This window comes from Leuresthes tenuis, unplaced genomic scaffold (genome assembly GCF_036924035.1).
Source record: "Leuresthes tenuis unplaced genomic scaffold, fLeuTen1.0.hap1 SCAF_6, whole genome shotgun sequence".
NCBI classification, from domain to species: domain Eukaryota; kingdom Metazoa; phylum Chordata; class Actinopteri; order Atheriniformes; family Atherinopsidae; genus Leuresthes; species Leuresthes tenuis.
This window is the reverse complement of record NW_027325360.1, coordinates 37,101,324-37,119,757: the sequence shown is the minus strand read 5'-3', so window position 1 is coordinate 37,119,757 and position 18,434 is coordinate 37,101,324. Positions and strand designations below refer to the sequence as shown.

Below are 18,434 nucleotides of genomic sequence, written 5' to 3'. Positions count from 1 at the left end.
AGGGTGCAGTAGAACTCTTAAACTGGAAAGGACCGAATCCAAGTCTCTGTAAGTCCAGGTGGAAAGGCTATCCATCTAATTCACTGGAGCAATCCACCTCAGGAACAATCCAGCATAAAAACCTGACCTACCAACATATGAGATCAAAGGAATAATACTTTTTTTTCACATTGTTCTAGCAATAATCCACAATTTAGGTTTCTCAAGACACATTTGACATACGTTTAACATCAAATTATTCAAATTTGCAAGAATAAATTTTTTTTTACTAAAACAACAGTGCATTATTTTGGTGTTTCATCCATTCACTTTGTGTAAATTGCAAAAAAAATATTTTTCCAAAGACAATATGAAAACATTACATTTTACTCAAAATTTCAGTAAAGGTTTTGAATTAACAGTTAAACACTTCAGATAAACACAATTAGCCTGTGTTTATTCAATCTCAGTAATATGAAATTTCACTGTGAGTAAAGTAAATCTATATTGTTTTCAGGTAAATGTAGAACGAAATGAGCTTTTCAGGAAACCAACAGCAAATAAGAGCTAACAAGGCTAGCAAAGTAGCTCCAACAGTACTCTTTAAAGTCAGCAGAAAACTGAAACACCGGTTAATTTACTCACTTCAACTACCTTTCAGTTCAGAAACCAGCTGATAAATGGTGAAACTGTACTGCAAGTTTATATCTAGTACTTTTTCCATCTCGAACTACAGGGACTCATTCTGCACAGCGCGGCACTCTCCCTTTCATATCGGCATCTTACTACACCCAAAACACTGCGCAGACACGGAGAAAGATGGCGGGACTTACAACAGGCTGCATTCCAATTGGTTGAAACAATTGGAAACCCTAAGTAACCTGATTGTTCAGGCATACTATCCAAAATTCTCCATCTCTGTTTTCTTAAAGAGACACACTCATTTTATGTGGGTTACACCTTGATGTTAGGTTATAAAATGTGCTGCTACCAGCTGGCATCAGCGGCCGATACCACGGCAGGATGCCATTACAGCAAGGGCGGACTTGTGTATGCGCATACCACGGAATTACAGCGGAGACAGTAAAGTCCATAGCGTGTTTCTTTTTTTGCAGCGTTTAATTTTTTCCTCAATATTTTGTTTTGAAAAGTCACGAAATAGACTGACTTTTTTCATATTTATATTCTCTACAAATTGTCTTTGACAGTAACACATAATGTACACAGAATTTTTTTAATGGGCTGGGGTTTTACTTAATGTGAATTAATGTGAACATGTGTGCTCGTTCATTTTGCAGCCTATAGGATAAAAATAACTTGCCGGTCTCTGATAATGACTTTCCCAGCCATCAGGATGTGTTGCTTAAACAGACAAAAAACAGGAACATATATTTATTGTGAGGGAGGAATGGATGTTTCAAGAGAAAAATAAAGATTATGTACTCAACAATTCAATTATGTTCTCTTATGAGTGTACTCTGCAGGAGAAAGAGTGACATATGAATAGTAATGAGGGTATAATATTTACATCTTACACAAAATTTATGAACGCATATTTTCACATAAAGTCAGGAGGTAAAAACTCAGCCCATTATTACATTTCTGTGTACGTTACATTGCTTGTTACCGTCAAAGACATAATTTGTAATATAAACATGAAGAAAGCCCGTTTTTTATGCGACTTTTGGGAATCTTGGGAAAATAATTAAATGCTGCATAAAGAAACCTGACGTTAAAAGATGGCCTTTACACTCTCTGTAGTAATTCCGTGGTACGAGCACGTTTAGTCGGCACCGAGATTTCAGCGAGAGCATGCTTTTTTTCCTGTGTGGATGGTGCGGAGGTTGGGTGGAGCTGGAGGGGGACACCAATAGTCACTTTTCAATCTCAGCGCTACTGGGAAGTTGAGGACTCATTAAAATGTAAATATGTGCGATCTTTGTTCATTCGTAGAACTGTATTATGACTGTATGCCTTCTGAGGCAAGTGTTCCATTGTAACTATCATTAATTTGGAACGTTTGGGATAAAAAAAAAAATCCTTATTAAGTTTAATTTTTCCAAAAATTGCCACTCAATTCCTACAAGCAATGCAAAAATTTGGTCATGGAAAACTGCCCAGGTATATTCTAATTCATGCAAGGGGAAAAGTAGATCATCAACAGCCAACCCGAAGTGAAGATGATAAGGGTGATGAAGAGAAAGAGGGTGCCAGCCCAGGACCCTGAGGGCAGAACGTCCATTACTCCGAGACTCTCTGCTGGCACTCCATTGCTCACATTCAGCATGTATCCCAAAGCCCAGCCTACAGCTGCTCCTCCCGCCTGTAGACACACAAGCAGTCCAGTAAAATTACGACACAATGAGCAAACTCTCTGATTTCAGTGCAGCAGATATCATGTTGACAGTTTTTCAGTAGACTTAAAATTCTAGCAAATGAATAATCCAGATGTGTTTATTTCCCTCACTCCTTACCTTCTTCTGAAATTAGATAGATGGAAAGGAAACTTCATTGAAATGGTAGCCTTGAGTTAAGAGGACCTGAATGAAATTGGATAGGGAGCAGATATTCTTCATGTATTTCTCTGACTGATTTGTCTTTTCCATTATCTGGGGGTAGAAATACAGTGGGTCAGTATTTTTACTTTTCTTAATAAAATCTTAACCCTTTTGCACAGTCCTTGCAAAATACTCGGGAGCAAATAACATATCCAGGGAACACATGTAGACTGATATTTATATCAGGGGTGGCAGTGTTGTGTTGGAGATTACCTCAGAGATGGTCATGTTGCAGATGGTTCGAATTGCTTCCACTGTTAGATTGGGAGACGTGATGGAGATCTTGGTGAGGCGGGTAATGTAGTTGTGATTGAAGAAAAAAGCAGAGAATGCCTGTGGAGAAGAGACAGTGATAACTGAATGCTGTCTGAGCCTCTGTGATGTGTGGACAAGCACCTGAGCTTGATTGTATATTATCTGTAATTAATTGTATCTATCAGTATCAATCAATCTGTACATATAATTTGGATGAAGCTATCAGGTTTGAAAAATTAAGTCAGTGCAAAAGCGTCAGGACTCCTCAACACTCTTTTTTTTTTTCTTTTTTTTTTAAGTTGCTTCAGTAAAACTTTCACAGTTTATGCTCTCAGTCAATAGTTTCAGGTTTTCTTTAAGCATGATGTCCATTCAGTAAATTGCACTACTGTTTAGTTTAAAGTAGATGATAAAGCAAGGTATATTTGGGTGTGGGGCTACTATTTGACTGACAAGCTACTACTCAGTGGGTACCCACAGATTCCACAATAGTCAATTAAATCCTTCACATGGTTTATCTTGTTTCAACCCAAAAAGAAACTGCCATTGACTAAATCCAAGTCTTCAAAATGGTGGTCCACAAACTATCAGGTGTTGTCATAGTGGCTACATTCACTGTTTATGCACAGTCCATGCAAAAAAATGGCAACGGCAACATTGAATCTAAAAGTATCGCACTTTTTTTTTTTTTTAACAATTCCTTTACTATACTTTAGGTTGTTGCTGACTGTATCTAAAATACTTTCTCACCATGAAGTTTCCTGTCACACTTGGCTGGAAGACTCCATCAAAGGAACACTTTGAGTAGGAGCAGTTCCCAAAGGGGATGATCTTCTTTACATTGTTCAGACACATCTGATAATTCCCTGTTCCCACCACTGTTACATTCTCACGAGGGTCAAACTTGGCTGGTCTGTATTTCTTCGTACACAGAGAATCAAAGACATCTTTCCCCAGATTGATTGTTGTTATGAACCTTTGGGGATAGCAGGGGTAGTTCACTTCAGGCTTCACTCATTGAGTCTGAAAGTGGAAAAAAATATCAAAGTATGATAATAAAAAAAACCCTGATCTATAACTCTAGATTTCTGAGAGCCTTTACAAAAAAACTGCAGCTGCTTCTCTGTCCTGCCAGGATGCTGTGGAGAGGATGTTTATTATTCTTCAAAACAGAATATAATTTCCTCCTCATCTGTTGCTCCACCACAGCACTGAGAGGGTCTAGTCTTCTACCTACAACAGAACTGGCCTTTTTTTACCAGTTTGTCCAGGCGCCAACAGTTTTTGTCTGTAGTGCAACTCCCCCAGCAGACAACAGCATAGAACAGGGCACTCTCAATGATAATGTGATAAAACATGCATATCATATCACTACAGACATTGAATGATCTGAGCCGTCTCAGGAAGAAGAGACGGCTCTGGCCTCTCCTATACACTGCTTCTATGTTGGCAGACCACAGACCAGTTTATTATCCAGCACCACCCCCAGGTATTTGCAGGTCTGAACAGTTTCTATCTCCCCTCCATCAATGCAGACTAACTGGTATGGAGTTTTAGATCTCCTGAAGTCCACCACCAGCTCTTTGGTTTTGGTAGTGTTTATGAGCAAAAAGTTATTTTTGGTCCAGCCATAGAAGTACTCCACAAGGTCCCTATGCTCCTTCTCCTGTCCACCGCACACACATGCCACAACATCAGAATACTTCTGTATGTGGGAGGACTTTGAGTTGTACCTGAAGTCTGCTGTGTACAGGGTGAAAAGGAAAGGAGCCCCAATACTGCATTCTAGTGTTCCAGAAACACATCTCCCCATCCTGACATACTGTAGTCTGGCAGTCAAATAGTCTATAATCCACGATGCCAGGGAGGGGGCACACCCATACTTAGACGCTTGCTAGGCTGTATTGTGTTGAAGGCACTGGAGAAGTCAAAGAACATGATTCTCACATATGAACCAGTCACATCCAGATAAGCACATGCCCGATGCAGCATGTGCAGAATCGTGTCTTCCACTCCTATGTGTTTCTGGTAGGAGGAGAAGCAGACCGTGGTGGTTTTCAATCACACACTCCAATGCCACTTGTTTCAACTTCCGAAAATTTAATCCAGGAAAAAAGGCTTACAAACATGGACCGAAACGGCTCCATAATACGCACAAGAATCCAAAAGAAACGAAAGTTAACTAAAAGAAAGCAAATAAACAGCATGAAGTGGTCAAAATTGGTTTTACGCATGTCTATGTGCGTCTGGCACATGCGTCTTCGGGCTCTCCCACGTTGGTTTGTGGATGAAAGCTATATGTTCAGCTGTAATGTCATGTAAAAACAATCTCTACATGACATTTACTCCCAGGTGTGACCAGTTAGGTCCTTAAGATATCAACAGGCTGTATAAAGCTGTGTGTTTGTGCCAAATGCGCAAAGCCCATCCGTGCTTCCCATAATTGGAGTGAGTACTCATAAATCACGTGAATAACATGAATAAACGTTTTTACTGCATTTTGTTGTGTTTTATACGTTCTATGCTGTCATTTCTCTCTTCTCCTATTGGCAAGGCAAGGCAGAGTGCTCGCAACTGTGTCCTGTGCAGTAGCCGTGATCTGTAATTGCAATTATTACTTTTGCATATGATGACAGCGTGCACAAGACGCATGGGCTCTGTGGAGAGCTCCGCTCCAGCTGGCTGCTGACAGCTAACTGACACTGTATTTCTGTTTAATCAGTTTCAGTCTCGCCAGAGTTACATTAATATCTGTATTTTTATATTTGAAATTCAGGGGATTTTGATAATAGATTATTAAAGTTTGTTTGCGAGGCTGTGGCCTCTGCATGTGCAGAGTTTGTGCACCAAACTTTAGGGCGTATTCGCGCCTGCATATCATTAGTGCAAAATGTTTTGGGTAAAAAATAGGCTATTAAAAGGAACTGTCGGAATGGCGGTATGTTAAAAAAAAAAAAACATACCGCCATTCCGACCATAGAAGGAAAAAAGTGTCGGAATGATGGGACGTTTGATAAACAATTAAGCATGTAACCTGAAGGCTCATATTGAAGAGCCTCTGAAGAGGGACTGCTAGTTGACCAGCACAGTCCCTCAGAAGCCTTGGACAGACTCCATCTGGGCCTGCAGCCCTCCCTGACTGAAGTCTCCTGAACTCAGTTCCAACCTCCTCTATAGTTAGACACAGAGGTTTTAGCGGACGTGGATGTGCAGCTGGACTCAGGATGCCTGGTGGTGGAAACTGTCGCTGAGGTGGAGGTACAGCTGGACAGAAGAAGCAGTGTAGAGGAAGCAGCTGTTGGGGTGGAGGGAGCAGCAGCAGAGGTGGAAAAAGCCACTCTATCAAACCTGTTGAAATATTGGTTGAAAGTATTGGCTTTGTCCACATCACCTTCCACAGACTCAGAGTTTTTCAGTCTGTATCCAGTGATGGTCATCATGCCCCTCCACACCTCCTTGGTGTTATTGTTCTCCAGCTGTCTCTCTACCTTTTTCTTGTACTCCACCTTAGCTCGACGTAGTGTCTTTTTAAGCTCCTGTTGTACATTCCTCCGTCTTTCTCCATCCCCATTCTCTTTTTCTGGTTCAGGAGGTCTTTGATGTCACTAGTGATCCATGGTTTATTATTTGGATAGCACCTTACAGTCTTCACTAGAATCACAGTGTCCCTACAGAAGTTAACGTAGTCAGTGATGGTGCTGACCCTCCTGTCCAACTCAATGTCCATTTCTTCTTCCTCAAGCACTACAGCCCAGTCTGTGACATCAAAGCAGTCTCTCAATGCATCACTCGCCTCTGGTGACCACTTCCTGAAAGATCTGGTAGTAACAGGAAGTCTTTGTACACGAGGTCTGTATGTGGTTTGTAGATAGAACATGCTGTGATCAGATCTACCCAGTGGTAGAAGAGACACTGTCCTATAAGCCTCCTTCTCGTTAGCATAGAACAGATGTCCTTTCTCCACGTGTTGAACAATCCATATGCTGTACAAAGCCAGTCAGGCAGGAGGATAGAGAGACGTGCTTGAAATCCCCTGTGATTGCAATGAATGCCTCAGGATGCAGGGTCTGTATCCTAGCAATGTCGTCATGAATGACGTCACACGCCGTTGTCGGGGCTTCCCTCGGTGGAATGAAAACAACAATGACGACTGTCTATGGGCACGTAGAACGCATGAAAAGAAACTGACAGCAGTTAAATGTCTGGACAACATATCCTCTCCTTGATGGTCACATTGCGGGGTTTAACCCATCTCAAATTAAAAAACAGGATAATGCCCCCGCCTTTCCGCTTACTGCTCGTACTCCGGTCACGATCCGCTCGTATGGCTGTGAAGTCGGGTATGTTTACACACGAGTCTGGTGTGTTGTCACTCAGCCAGGACTCAGACAGACGGATCAAACTGCTGTCCTTAAGCTTGTTTTATAGTTGACGGTGCGTGACGTCAAAATGATGTCTTTCTGCCTGGCGCGCGTAGTTGTGCACCAGTCAAAATTTGTAACTTAGTGCGCGCGGAGAACGACAAACCGGATGGACTCATTTGAAAACAGATTCAGTGAGGAAGTGCGTCTGTACTGAAACAGTATAAGCAAGTAAAACAGCAAACTGAACCATTATTATTATTATTGCATTCTGAAAGGCAACGATAATTCCTAAGTGTGTCCATTGAAGCAGTCCTATAACAATATTCTAAGTACTATATCAAACCATAATGGTGATAACACACCTATTGAAATTTCAACTTCTGCAGGCTCATCAGCTATTATGTAAGTAGAGGTGAGAATGCTCAGGTATTTGGAGGTGAGATAGACATCATTGTGTAGGTAAGATAAGATATTAAAATGGGTGACTCAGTACAATGCAGGACAAAATTCACAATTCACTCTTCCAGGAGAATATACCTAGATTACGAATGTTCAAGAAGTTTCATCTGATGCCACCACTGCAAATAGGAATCCCTTCCAATATACTTGAATGTTTTTTTTCAAACATCATCTGCTTTTGCAGTAATATGAAATTGAACTATTTCAATGTAAATCAAAGTTCTGTTTCACTGCTCCTGTATAAACACTAAAAGCATTCCCCAGTTTGCATCATGAATTGATAGGTTAGGACAAGGTTCTTCAACCCTGGTCCTCGGGACCCACTGCCCTGCATGTTTTCGATGTTTCCCTCCTCCACCACACGTGACTGAAATTATCAGCTCGTCATCAAGCTCTGCAGTGGCCTGATAAGGAGCCATTCATTTGAATCAGGTGTGTTGGAGGAGGGAAACATCGAAAACATGCAGGGTGGTGGGTCATGAGGACCAGGGTTGAAGAATACTGGGTTAGGATATAACGTTGTCCTATTTTACAATTTCTTAAGCATAAATCTCATCAGCGTTGTTATGCATTTTAGTGTCTCATGTTATTGTAGTGGACTGGTGACCTGTCCAGGGTGTACCCCGCCTATTGCTCTGTGGCAGCTGGGATAGGCTACAGCCCCCCTGTGACCCTGAATTGGATTAAGCAGGTATAGAAAATAGATGGATGTTATTTTAGCATCCATTTCTAAGTTTAAACTCTTCCAATAATAATTGTAGGTCAGAAAGAATTGCCCAAATGGGGTTATAACAGTGTTAAAGTGCTTTAAGGTGGACTTCTTTTTTTCCTCAGAATGACACAGCATGTGAATATAGACAAAAGTTACAACGCACCTTGACAAAGTTTTCCAGTAAGTAGTTGACAGTGACCCAGCCAAATGCCCCCTCTGCCTGTCCACTCAGGATGAGACACTGGATATGTTGTTTGGTGACACAGTGGAAGTAAAAGTAAGTGTCCTTATCATAAGAATGTATGGGGAATAAATGGTCATGGTTCATGGAAATTACAAGTTTTAGTCACTTTTAGTAACATTTTCAAAGATGATTTTACTGATCATCAGGATTTAAATGAAATTCTTTCTATACCGTGAACATTATAATTTCAACTTAACTGCATTTGAGATGATGGTGAGGTTTAAGTGATGTATGTATAATACCATGATCTAAAGGGGAATTGCTGAATGAATATGGATGAATTAAGAGGTTGTTTTAAAACCTTATTAATCAGAGTGCTGCTGCTGTTTTCTTCAGACCAGATGATCAGTGTGATCAGCTCACCTTTGGCATGACACTTGAGTTACAATACCAGTTCCGTTTTGCTTGTCAGCTGGCCATTTGTAGATGTACATGGAGATGATCCAGCATCCAGGACAATGCCATACTGAAATAGACAACGTTTTCAGTGTTAGAAAAGTATAGAATTTATGTAAATATCTATTAAAAACACCATTAAAATCATGAACTATTGAGTTATCCCATTATTCTACATTGTTACTGTATGATTGACTTGATAAAGTGTGTGAGTGTGTTATTTTCTGTGAACATCTTATTTTATAAAAGTTGTAAACCCTGCTTGTTATCTAACTTATGTAGGCTTGTAGTTCTATAGGTAACTCTTCAGAGGTAACTGTGGTACAGGATGTAACCAATGAGATATGACTTGTTCTCAAGTTTGCCAGTTCCTCATTAATCTTTCCTTTATATGTCTAAAACACTAATGGAACAAAAATGGACAGATTCACTGACTTTGTTATACACATTCTGCAGTGTTGACTTTAATCTCCCCTTCGTTCACCATGTTGAAGTGACAGCATTGAAGCATCAACATTTTAGTATAAGATGTTTTATGCTTTCCTTTTAAAAAGTCTTTTAACGTCTCTGTTAGGTGGGCAAAAGGAAGACCAAAGGTGGTCAATTAGTTTTTATTTTGTGCTACTTGAGATTAAGCATATGACACTTAACATGTTTTCAGAAAGCGCCTCCATCTTTTTTGCCGGAAGGACCATCAGCAGAATACTGATGATTCCCAGAGTTAGCAGCACAACAGCTGGGATGGTTTGACTGCGCCAGAGACTCATAGTTGATGAGGTTCTGTGGTCAACAGCTTTGGGTTAAAGGCACAGGAACTTAATGCCCAGTGCGCCTTTTGTATTAGTCATTGATGTATCTCCCCGCTTCCTCTTTTTGCTCTGTAACGGAATAGTCAATGTTGCACTGACAAGTCGTATAGATCTTCATTTATTGTTGAGATACTTCAACCTGGATCTAAAATTAAGAAATGTAAAGTGACTGGTTGATTCTGACTCCCACTGAGTAATGATACCACCATGACAAATAACAGCCAGAGATGTTAATCTTTTTTTCTTATCCTGAACAAGGCTAAAGTCAATCAATCTGTGGCATTTGCTGCACACAGACTTTGGTACATAAAGTACTGACATCACCCAGACATCTGCACTAGGTCTGTTGATCATGTAGATTACATCCTGTAACACAATTACATCTGAATTAAATGGAACAAGCATACACAAGTTAATGACTGAACTGAAGGTTTATAACTTTTATAGAATAAAACTTTCTAAATATAAGCTTAACTAGAAATATTAAATTAAAATGCATATATGTACACACATACATACATATATATATAAAATACATATCCCCATTTGACTGGTGAAATTTCAGCAAAACACTGCAAAGTGTGACACTAGCCCCATGACTCTGGACATTCCTTGTGCTAAAATCTATGTACAGAAAGTAAAAAAGGCAGTTCTTTTTAACTCACTGCCTGACATAGACGTTATACTACAATATATACAAGTTGGAAGATGTGCATTTTTCTTGTATATATATGTCTTGTATATATATACAAGACATGAAAAATGCAATATTAGACATTCAAAAATACTTTCATTTTGCTCAACATGTTGTAAAAACTTTGAAAAGTTTGAAATATTGAAAATATTTTGAATGTGTCATAAAAGCACAAGAAGACACAAACTGAAAAAGAAAATAAAAGGAAATCAAAGCTTGACTGTCACTTTGACCAAGTGTGTGTGTACTGAACTGTAGATGACACAGCAGCTTGTAGTGGGGGTATTCTCTGTGGTTAGTAATGTTTGGGGGTGGGGGTGATTGCCTGAACAGAACTTGGGGGGATGACACAAATGGCAGAGAGGTTAAGAGGTCAGCAACATAATTCTGAAATGCACAGATAAATCAGAAGTGTCCAGACCCATTCCTCCAAACAGCCACCTGATGTTTCCTTTCCAAATACTTGCTCCTCCCCCCAAAAGCTTCTACACTGTAAGAAAAATCTCATCTCTGTATTTCAGCCTATATCAAGGATTTCACCTTTGCATAACTATATTTTTGTTTTGCAGCTTTCATTCATAGCTTTTGGTGTTTATTGTTGACTTGATCATTCCTCTCTGTACTCTCTAATTTGAGAAATGGAAAATTCAAATTTACACATTTATTTACATTGCAGGCTTGGAATGATCCTCAATTTTGCTAGCCTTTGCTGACAGTTGGCATAAAGTCAGATATTTAAAATCCTTGTAGAAAAAAAATCAGCTTTCAAAATTGTGATTATGATATTCACAGTTTAAGATACCTCTGATAGAATGTTTCAAAATGATTTGACCTTATCCAGCTTTCTGATACACTAGCTGGCCAAAAGAATCCCCAGCTACATATTTCGTTGGACCGCCTTTAGCTTTGATTACGGCACTCATTTGTTGTGGCATTGTTTCAATAAGCTTCTGCAATGTCACAATATTTATTTCCATCTAGTGTTGCACTAATTTTTCACCAAGACCTTGTATTGATGATGGGAGAGTCGGACCACTGCGCAAAGCCTTCTTCAGCACATCCCAAAGATTCTCAATGGGGTTCAGGTCTGGACTCTGTGGTGGTCAATCCATGTGTGAAAATGATGTCTCATGCTCCCTGAACCACTCTTTCACAATTTGAGCCCGATGAATCCAGGCATTGTCATCTTGGAATATGCCCATGCCATCAGGGAAGAAAAAATCCATTGATGGAATAATCTGGTAATTCAGTATATTCAGGTAGTCAGCTGACCTCATTCTTTGGGCTCATAACGTTCCTGAACGTAGACCTGACCTGCAGCAACCCCAGATCACAGCACTGTCCCCACAGGCTTGCACAGTAGGCACTAGGCATGATGGGTGCAGCACTTCATCCACCCTTACCCTAATGTGCCCATCACTCTGGAACAGGGTAAATCTGGAATCATCAGACCACACTTCTTCCATTGCTCCAGAGCCTCATCTTTATGCCCAATCAATTGAGTTCCCTTTGCATTGTGCGTATTGAAATGGTCTTACTTTCACTATTAAATAGCCCTGAGCTATACTGTTGTTTTTCTGCAATTTGATTTTACCAAAAGTTTAAGTGATCGCCGATCACGATCAGTTAGGATTTTTTTCTGTCCACATTTCTCTCTCGAAGATGATGGTGCCCCACAATCCTTCCAGTTTTTAATAATTTGGGGTTAAATAACTTGTTGCCAGCTGAAAGATAATTGCCCATGCAGTAATTGTGCAATCCTTACCTATTTGCTTAGTTAAATCCAGGTGGTGGCTTTTTTTTGGCCAGGCAGTGCATCTAAAAATTTCAACCAGTATGATTTTAAGCTAAAATGTCTCAAGAAATTTTGGATGGATTCTGTACGTTTTCATGTGGTCATTAACATGAAGACAATCATCATTCATAACAATGTCAATGTCACGAAGGGACAGTGTCAACAACAATGATTCTCAGCAGCAGTAAATGCAAACAAACATCTCCATTTTTAATAACTGTGAGTGCCTCTTTATCTAACACATTCAACAGATCCAGGCTCACCCCTGAACATGAGTTGACTCAATCGTGATCTATCCTCACAGGCATACAGCTTGGTCTGTGAATCTTTCATCAGATGTTGAAAATTGAAGGCAGTGGAAGTCACCAAAAAGGTTTCCACATTATACTAGAGCATTCAACTCATATTAAAAATGCACGCATTTATATCAAAAGCCAATATCAAGCAGTCAATATAGCAACACCACAATACATCAGTCATAAACATATAGCCTAAAAATGCAGACAATGTATTATATATATATATATATATATATATATAGACCGCTGGGATAGGCTCCATTCCCCCTGCGACCCAACCGACGGATTAAGCAGGTATAGAAAATGGATGGATGTATTCACATATATATACACATTACATTATGTATATATATATATATATTATAGTCAGAGTGTCATGGATTTGTGCTACTATTCCAACTGGCATGTCGCTGTGATTGACATGTAACAACATAATCTGTGACAGAAAACATAAAGCGAACACTTAAGGCCAAAAACACATTAAGAAATACTTAAAAACCTCAAATGGGAAGTAGGGTCATTCTATAATACTATAAACAATATAATTTATTTTTGTAACTGCAGGTGTTGTACCCTGCTGACTGTTGGAAAGAATCTAAGTTTAAGGCACTTCTGCATTGTCTTAATTTTGCACTATGTCACTCTTTTTCATATGGAATTAATCCGAAAAATGAAAAAGAAAGCTGGTGTCTTTGATTAGCTGTTGTTAAGACCAGACTCATCTATTCAATTCAATAAATCAATGATCTATCAATAGCTTAGCAGCTCTTCATGAAAAAACAAACTGAATGTCTCCCTGATTATTATTGGCAGGGCCTCCAGAGTAATTTTTATATATAATTTAAAAAATTGCTGTGATGCTACTTGAGGTTTTAATTAAAAATTAGTTGGTTTTCATCTAATTTCAATATTTATTATGTCAGAATATACAAAAGCTTCATTAGAGCATCCATCGAGTAAAACCAAAGTTTGGCTTAATGGGTGTATTTTGTGGAATTCCACATGTGGATTGGCCTGTATCTATATAAGTCAACCTGGTCACATGGACAGTAGAGTTGCACCACAGTTACAGCTTGACTTGGCCGCCACTGTCCTCATACTACTACAGACCACTATAAGAATCGAGTGATTGGTTAAAATATGTCCGAGACCATAACGTTGTAGACCTTGAAAAAAACAGTCATGAAATCTTTCCACTTCTAACTTTCTCTGTGGCAAATCATTGTACATGTAAGTATATCTCGATTTCATATGATTTTGATTAAATGAGCCTGTTTATGTGCATTCTAAAAAGACAGTTTGGGTCGAGCTAACGATCATTTATTTTATTCTGGAGTCACATATGTGCTCTTACTCTATTAGCTTGGTGAGAAAAATTCTGTGTATTGCTGAGTAGTCCTGTCAAGAGAAGGTCATTCTTACTGTATACGCAACATCTCGTCTTAAGCATCACTTTTTGCAGTGTACTTACAGCCAATAAGAACTTCCACAAGCTGCCCCTGCATGCTGAAGAGCCAGGGCACAAACAGAGTGTTCACACCTTGTTAAGTTTTACAACTTATGCATTTGTCGGTCCCAGGCCTCTATTGCCCCGCTGACTCTTTCCCTGCTTTGAAGTGACCTTCTCTGTCAGCTGAGGTGATGGAGGAATTTAGGGGTTTTGTCAGATGAATGTGAATGCAACACACCTAGAATGCATTTGGTCTGTCAGAAAACACACAATGTAAACTCTGGAGACATTGACTAATAGACAATTAAGAGTTAATTACACAATTTATTACTTACAACTACAATGCCAGTACTAAACTTTTGTGATGCACTTGTTTTTGTTTCAGTGGTAGTTTACATTAGAAATAACCAAAATTGCTACGCTATGGGCACACAGATAACAAGTCAGACATAGCAAAGGAACATAAAGAAGTCTAACTTGTGTAAATCGGTGGCTCCTCTGGAATCTTTTAAATCTGTGACACTATTTCATTTGGATCTAGACAAATATGGTCAAGACAACACATATATAGGTTATAGGGTTCAATTAGAAAATCTTGGTGGCAAGCTACGTGTGGGAACACATAATTTAGACTTGTTTGGCAAGCTTGCGTTGTTTTATGCACATACCTGCAACTTAAACTATATCAGCACTTTTTATTTATTCTGTTCTCATTTCAGAGCGAGTAATTCTTCTCAGAGATCTACATTTTCCTGAGCTTTGTTCATGAAGCAGTGAGCTCTGTGCAACGCAGTTTTTATGGTGGTTCTTTTTTTTGTTTGTTTTGATACAATCCATAAAATTGTTTTTGTGGACACTTTTTTTTTTTTTTACCAAGTATCAAATTATACAGATATGGTTTCAAAGCATTTTGTTAAGCTGTCACAAAAGCTGTTTACCAATAGATTGAAATGTAACAGGTACTAAGTTGGAGTATGTGATGGTGAAATTAGACACAGGACTGTCAAATAGAAATCTTTGGTTTATTTCCTGACTGACCCAACACTTTTTACATGTTTAGCAACTCAACTGCATAGTTATAGGATTTAACTTAAACCAGTGTCAACTCAGTACAAGCCATTATGACATAATTGTGACTTTTTCACATTAAAAAATCCACTTGTTAGATTTGGGCATGAACATCTAATTGATTAGAGTTTGGGAAACAGTAGGGCTTATCATGGTAATGCATTGCATGCACAATCATTCTTTTTACATTACATTACAACTGACTTATAATTTAGGAACATTGAGAGTATTGCTGTGGGAGGGGATGTGGACAGGTTTAGAATGCTATCTTTTGACATATGAAGTTGGTACTGATCCAACAACCTTCCAGATAAAGGAAAATCACTATCTCCTGAGCTACTTCTTAGCCCCAATATCACTGTTGATATAGTGTTACAGATAAGGATGATGATTTTATTTTGATTTCAGCAACTGCTTGTTATTAAACAGAGGATTTATGGCTCTAGAAGTAGGCTTACAACCAATGTGAGATATAATTCTGTTGGCATGTTGATAGAATTCAATGTTAGTTTCTCTCACTTCCCTGGAAAGGTTAAAAATACTGCTGGTATGAACAGGAGGGAAGAGGAGGGAAAAGATGACAAGTAAACACGTTAGTCTGACAAAAATCATGAAATCGATCTTCTCCAAACCATATCTACACCTTCACTAGAGTAGCCAGTGAATCCAATTAGGACAACTGAACCAATGCACTGACCAAAACCTCTTGTATTTCCGCTGCAAGGACAGCAAGAGTGAAGAGGGGTGTAATATTTGTATTTCTATTACACCCCCCCTTTACCCCTAATAATATTAAGGGTGTAAACATTTTTTGTGGCTAAATTGGGATTGCAACAATCTATGCAGTTTTATAGATTTTATTGCTATTAAAGGTTTTAATAGCTTCCCAATCTTAGTACAAAGTAATTATTAATATTAACAAACAAAACTACATACTGTAAGCATTCCATTAAACTATTGCCTTTGTTTGCCGCATTTACAGCATTTTATGTTATAGAAAAGTGCTAATACACACATATACATGTCGTTCATCCAAAGTGAAGTTTTCTTTTCTTTTTGCATTCCTAAAATGTGGTTGCAGGTGCAGCTCACGTATATTGCTTAACTTTTGTTTTGAAAGACTTATTTTTCCCCCTTTTACCTGTGCATGACAGACTGCTGTAAAGTGCATCAAGAAATGACTATTTAGGTAATTAAAGGAGCAGAAAGCAGGTGATATTTAAGAATGGGGGATTTAGTATGTGAGGATGGACTTCTTGAAACAGAAGGGATGAAGGGTGGGGGAGGAAATCCCAACTGTCAGTGGGTCTACATGATGAGATTAACTGAATTATAGCTATAGTTGGGTTATGCTCCGTATCTGAGCAAGGATAATTATCCTTGGATATATGGCAGTGAATAAATCGAATCACAGGCACAAAGCATGCATTACCGCAGTACGATAGGTTCATTTCAACTATCGCTAATAGAGTCACTTCCGGTTGACGTCTTCACCACCACCAACAACAAAATTAAGGCATTCGAGAAAGATGGCGAACGAAGAGCAAGATGAAGCTACGTTCCTCTACATTTGTGATGAGCTGGTTATGGCACAAACGCGATGCACAGCGGTGCATTCTCCATCGCGTTGTTTGTTTCTTTCTGATGGCTGCGACAACAACAGGAATATCGTCTCCTTCGGCTTCCGGGTGATGATCACGGGAAAAAATCTCGAGCATGCGCAGAACGCTCGATCCGATCCACTGTCGCCTACATGCTCGTTCAGTGTGCAGTTGGATTGAGTTATCCCGGGGTCTTAATTTGATTGCAAGTAACCCGATCCGATTCGATTTCTTGTCAGATCTTATTGTATCTTATTGTAATTTTGCCAATAGAGTGTTAGTATGTGAAAGTGTGAGACAATTGTGCACGAGGCTCCTCTTAACCCGTAACACAGTGCCATCCTTTTACATGCATGGCCAATTGTTATTTGTGTCGGCCATTCATCACCTTCACATACTGCTGTCAGGAATGGTATCCTGGTGAATTTGCCTTGTGTGAAAAAGTGAACCTATTAAGAAAAGCTCCAATCATGGAGATCAGAGGTGAACCCAACAAGTCAGGACCCTAATTTACCTTGTTCATTGGTGCTGGAAGAAACTGTGATATACTATTGCTTTGTTGGAGCTTTATTTCCTTTTTTCACACCTAATTCTTTTTTGGAAAGGTGTTGTATGGGTAGGACTTAAACTTGTTGCACCTGAAACAGTGTTGTACCCACCTTTTCAACATGAATCACTTTTCTTGTCAGGTCTGAATGTGGGATTAAATCTTTTGAGCATACCCACTTTGCTGAAGCTGGATGTGAAATAAAGGCTGCTATTGTCTGACAGCGGTTCTCCCCCAGGGCCCCCACAGCTCTCTCTGAGTCTCTAAGCCTCACCTCACTCAATCTCTCAACCCTGAACCGGCAATTAGATGGTCAAATCAAAACCCTGGCTTTCAGGACTAATTGTTTCTAACATGCCTCTGTAAAGTGCCATGTTGTTTCCCATTCAGGGCAGCTTCCCTTCCTCCTTGTGTGTCAGATAGGGGAGGGCATCGTTCCAGCCGGGAGATAAGCCATGGGCTTTTTTAAATGCCCTAAAGCAGACTTAATTTTCACCTTCCTTTCACGGTTCAGGTGCACTTGTGTATTGAGGCTGTCAAAATATGCAGTGGATGGATTGACCTGACAGATACAGTATCACAGGGCCTCTTTCATCTGCATCTTCCAGAATGTGTTAAAAAGTATGTGTATACATAAGTTGGTATTTCACCCCTGTCCTACAATTTTCTTTTTTTTGTTGGGAACTCATTTTATGACATCAAATGCATATATTTTCTTAACACAGTGAGGCTGTCTTTAATGATAAAGCAGCACGATACACTTGAATTTTACGTCTGAATGGCAACTGCAGGGAATTGTCTGGAAATTCTTCTGAAAATCTGTTGTGCTTATGTGTAGACTCGTACAACAGAGTGACAAATGTGAAATTCTGAAGAAAACAGTTCCTTATCATTCCTAATTAGTTATTAAATTTTTATTTTGTCAAAATGTAAGCCGGTGCTCAAGCATTAAATTAGCAAAACCAGATTTCCTCCCCATAGACAGCTGTAACCTGTGTTCCCACGCAGCAGGATAACTACTGACTGTTCAGATTTTGCGTGTTATAAATATTCCTGGCTTTCCCTACAGTATAGCAGAGGAGAGATCAACTAATCTAAGTTAAATATTATATAACTCCCTAGTTTTCTAATACAGTGCTCTCCACCAGAATAAAAATTCAGCCCTCAGTTTTTTTCCTCAGTTTCATTTCCTCAACATTTCCTA

At 39.2% G+C, this 18,434-nt stretch overlaps 1 pseudogene; it reads right to left on the bottom strand.

Annotated features, from left to right (window-relative positions):
* Positions 1-1,794: 1,794 nt before the first annotated feature.
* The window catches only part of LOC140309267 (ectonucleoside triphosphate diphosphohydrolase 2-like), a 34,577-nt pseudogene continuing 17,937 nt past the window's right edge, over positions 1,795-18,434 (bottom strand).